The sequence below is a fragment of the Montipora capricornis genome, chromosome 1 (assembly GCF_036669925.1).
Source record: "Montipora capricornis isolate CH-2021 chromosome 1, ASM3666992v2, whole genome shotgun sequence".
NCBI classification, from domain to species: Eukaryota; Metazoa; Cnidaria; class Anthozoa; order Scleractinia; family Acroporidae; genus Montipora; species Montipora capricornis.
Genome location: NC_090883.1, coordinates 27,492,482 through 27,497,481, shown reverse-complemented (window position 1 = coordinate 27,497,481; position 5,000 = coordinate 27,492,482).

Sequence of the window (5,000 nt, the reverse complement as noted above, 5' to 3'; positions counted from 1 at the left end):
GGATTTTGTTATGGCCAGTTATTGATTCCACACGTGGGCAATCTGATACAGAAATGAGTTGTGCATAACAAGGCTGTTATATGATGGCTGTACAACATTTAGGCCATCACCTCGTAAATTATAATTAGTTATCCTAGGTGTAAAAAACTAAGAAATGTAATTTGGGCCGTTCTGTCTAAAACACTTAAAAAATAAAATGAGCGATTGTACGATGCGTCTTTGTTCAAGCGTGCCCATAGCGGTCGTAGCTAAGCATAGATCATAGGTAGCTGAGTTACCCAGATTAAGTAAAGACTTAATCGCATAGTGGTTGGCTCGTTCGATGGTATTCTTCAAAGATTTAGATATTCCTAGCAGTAGCGGGCTACAATATTCAATATGCTGTAACACGTAGGCTTTGTATAGAGAGATCATAGTATTTGATCATAGTATTTGATGGAACTAATCCTACGTAGAGCAGCTATCATAGCGTATGCTTTTTGCAGCATGATAGTAACATGGGGCTTAAAAGACAAGTCGCGGTCCAATGTTACACCTAAAATTTTGAGAGTCGGTTCAATCACGATGTACAAGTCAGCGACTAAAAAGTTGCAAGTATACTGAGAACTACCTTGTGTCATTGATTGAGTCTTAGTGGCGTTAACTTGAAGATAGTTCGCTGAGAACCAAATGGTTAATTTCTTTATGTCTTGATTCAAGATGGATTCTAGTACAGCAGGACACTCGTGAGAGACCTATTGCGTCGTGTCATCGGCATAAAGACGTATGGAGGAAAACCCAGCTGAGTAATTAACATCATTCACAAAAATATTGAAGAGAAGCAGGCCAAGAAGGCTCCCTTGCGGCACTCCACAGCGAACGGGGAGCCAGTCAGACACGTTCCCATTGCATTTAACTCTTTGAAGACGGCCTGATAGATACAACTGAATCAGTTTTAATGCAGAGTCTTGAACGCCATAAGCTTTTAGTTTCGCTAGTAACAAGTTATGGCAAATCGAGTCAAATGCCTTCGATAGGTCAATAGCAACCACTCTCACATCTTTTTTCTTGTCAAGAGCATGGCGCCAATCATCAGTTAGTTTAAGTAAGGCGGAACAGCATGAATGTCCGCGTAGGAAGCCAGACATGTTATCAGAAAAGATTTGAGTGAATGCACTATATAGCTGATCATATTTAATTGTTATTCTCTCAAACACCTTCGGTATTACTGATATGACACTAACAGGACGATAATTTGATTTGGATGTTTCGTCATCTTTCTTGTAGACAGGAGTAACGTTACTGAGTTTCCATTGATAAGGCCACTCGCCGACGCCAATACAATGATTAAAAAGCTTTGTCAGAGGTGCAGTAATGACGGGGGTAGCTATTTTAAGCAGCTTAGATGGTATACCGTCAGGACCAGTTGATTTCCTTATGTTCAGATTAGAGAGAATATCAGAAACATGGGCTTCGCTGACTGGATGAAAATGAAAATTAAGCTTAGGAGCCATCGCGTTTATATTAACAACACTGATGTGACTGGAAAAGTCGTCAACGGACAAGGTCAAGACTGACTCGTCAACAGTAGGAGATACGAAGTACTCATTCAGAACCGCGCTAGGATCAGGAGCAATTGCGCCGTTTTCAAGCAAACAAATTTGACTTGAATTGTCACTGGGATTGTTATTTGGTAAAAGCGGCCTTAGTTTTCTCCAGAATAAACCAGTCGAGCATCTAGAAGAAACAGACACAGCTTTGGAGTAGGAATCTTTAACAGCCTGTCTTTTCAGTGCTGCGACCTTGTTTCGCTGTAAACGGTAATTGTTCCAATTTTCACGATCAAATAGATGGAGTGGCAATCAGTTCACCTTTAGCCCCTGTGTTAGCCAATTTCTTTATGGGTTATTATGAAAGGCTTTGGTTGGAAAAATACTCTGGTACCCAAGTATTATATTATCGTAGATAAGTAGATGACATTATTTGTTGTTTTCAAAATTCTCATGATGCAGATATGTTTTCTCAATACCTTAACAAATGCCATCCCAACATTAAGTTTACAATGAAAACAGAAACAGATGGCAAATTACCGTTTTTAGATGTATTATTATCCAAGCAGAGATCAAGTAACAATGAATGTGCAACATTTTTAGTCCAACGGATTTCATTCCGGATTCTCTCAAATCACGCGTTGTATATAAATTTACTTGTGCGGGCTGTGGTGCTCGCTACGTTGGTGAAACCAACAGGCATTTCTACACACGTGTAAATGAGCACCTTTTCCAGGATGAAAATTCTCGTATTTTCAAGCATCTTACTTTTTCCAAAAATTGTCAGGATAATTGTGATATTTCTTGCTTCAAAATCATTGATAATGCTACTTCTTTTCTATCAACTCAAAATCAAGGAGAGTTTCCATATTGAGCGGTTGAAACCCGAACTCAACAAACAAGTTGATCATGTCAGTTTAGCATTACACTTTTAAATTTTTACCGTTATGTCAGTTATGTTCTCTATAATATTGTTGGTTCGTTTGAATTTTCCCTACTTGTAACGAACATTTAATCTACAAAGAATCATTGTATTGATAGTTATATATATATACGAATTATCTTGTAAAAATTTTAATGTTAAACTAACGGTGGCTGAAGATCATGTTTCAAACATCAAAACATGTTCCGTAAATTCAAAAGTGTGGTTGTATTTTTTAAACTATTAATAAGTTTTTAGTAGATCAGTACCATCAAGTATGCTAACATATTTTTATGTGGGAGCGGAGTTTGCATGCAGCTGGCAAACAAAAATTAACCCGCCTTGTGGCGCCTGCTGTCCTACATGCCCAAGTATCTACACACTTGGGTTGTGATTGAGTTAGTTGTGTTGTGTGTGATTGGGTAGTGAAGTCAAAATTTGTCTTTTCTTTCTTTCTTTTTTTTCCTGGCAAAATAAATAAATGAAATGAATGAAAATGAAACTGTCAGCATTGTTACCCAGAATTTCGCTTTTTTCTGTGCCGTGCAAGCCACGTAAACTTGGCAGAACTAGCAGTAATCGGGACTCATGACCGTGATGTGAGAGGCATGGGTCTATTCTTCGTTTTACGTCACAAACTGATTTGCATTCCTGTTGCACTGCAAAGCAGTTTAGGATGTAAAATCGGGAATAGACCCATGTCTCTCAAATCACGGTCGTGGGTCCAAATTACTGCTAGTTTTGATAACTTCGCGCATCTTGTCCGGCAGATGAGAAGCAAAATTTTGACGTAAGAATGGTAAAACATGTTTGCTTTTGGCGGCAAATTAATATTGTTGCCAAAACATTTTTTACATGTAGGTGCACTTTAAGGTTCTTTTATCTTGTAATCACCTCTCTCTCCCCCAGAGGTTGGTGCGCCTTAGTTTTGTACGTTATTTAGACAGCATTAAACACTCAGGCTCTCAGCTTGAGCTGCACACTCATTCATGTTTACGAGTTGTGAATATAGATAGGAAACGTCTCTTACATCTAATACGCCCTACACTGACAATAAAGCCGGACGATAAAAATGCTCCAGTAGAATAGGCAAAGCACATTTATGGAATTTAGCGCACTAAATTTAGTGAGGCTCACTTGGCATGGCTTGCCCTACACCACCCCACCCTCACCCCCCTACAAAAAACCTCAACAACAAAGGTCAAGACAGTAAATTAATTCCGTGCAAAATTAACGTTATTTTCTTATTGCCTAAAGCATTTCTCGCAAGTTGGACAAATTTTAAATAACTTACTGGTTGCTGAAGACTTGGTTTTGCGCCATGGTCCAGGAGCAGCTGAATTATGGACTGATGATTGTGGCGTTCAGCTTTCTGCAGAGGAGTGAACTGGAACTAAAGAAGAGAAAGAGAAGTTAGATCGTCACTTGAATGGGTTTATTCATTCTTGTCTTTCTCTTAATAATTATTTTATGCATTTGCATTATTTGAGAACTGCAGTGGCAGGGTTCACTCGATAATATAAATATTCTTCATTCCTTGTAGACTCACTAAATATGCTCACATCTGTAAGTTGACTGCTGCTAATGATCATTAATACGACAGCAATTTTTATACTTAAAATGACGTTCTTATGTGTCATTGTGGCACTTAGTGAACAGTAGTAGCAATAGGCTAAGAGGAACATCAACTGGGAGTCAACTCTTCTCTTCCCTCTTACCCTGTCTAAGGCATTGACATCTGCATCATGATCTAGCAAGAGCTTGACAACAGATTCATGTCCATACCAACAGGCAAGGTGCAGCGGTGTTAACAAAAACTGGGGAAAGAAAAAAAAATATAAAACCAAGATATAAATTCTGGTGTTCAGCACTGGCTGAATGTGATACACAGCAACATTGCTAAGAGAAAGCAATTTGGGCTTCACCCACATTCACTTTGTTATGATCTCACTAGCAAACTGGTGTAAAAAATAAAGGAATATGATCAGGCCCATGGATTGTAAGTTTTAATACTGCCAAGTGTTGCCCTTTCTGACCGTCTTTTAATGAATACATGTATGTATGTTCTAACCATGCACAAAGGGCTAAGCAAACTTGGCCTAGATAGTATATCAGGGTTCGTGCTGGATTTTGTCTATAAAATTCCAGGAGTATATAAGGAGTTTTCAAGAACCAGAAATTGAGTTTTCAAGGAGTCCTTATAAGACGATTTCTATGCCATACATAGTGTTTCAGTGTTTTCTTTGCTGAAAAAGCCTACCTTAATGTTCCTTACCATAGCCTGCAAGTAAAGTGCACGCACGGGCATTTTATTTTGTGGTTTTAATGTTTCCCTAATAGTTACTCAGTTTTGGGCTCCGCCATTCTGGACATATCTTTTTAACTTAGCATGATGCAATTCTCAACAATTTTCACCCAAGCAAAAATGCAAGATGTTTTCAAGCAGTTTTCCACAAAATCCTTTTTTTCAAGGGCTTTTCAAGCGCCCTTGAAGTCCAAAATTAAATTCCAGGGATTTTCAAGGACTTCAAGGAGTAGCACGAACCCTG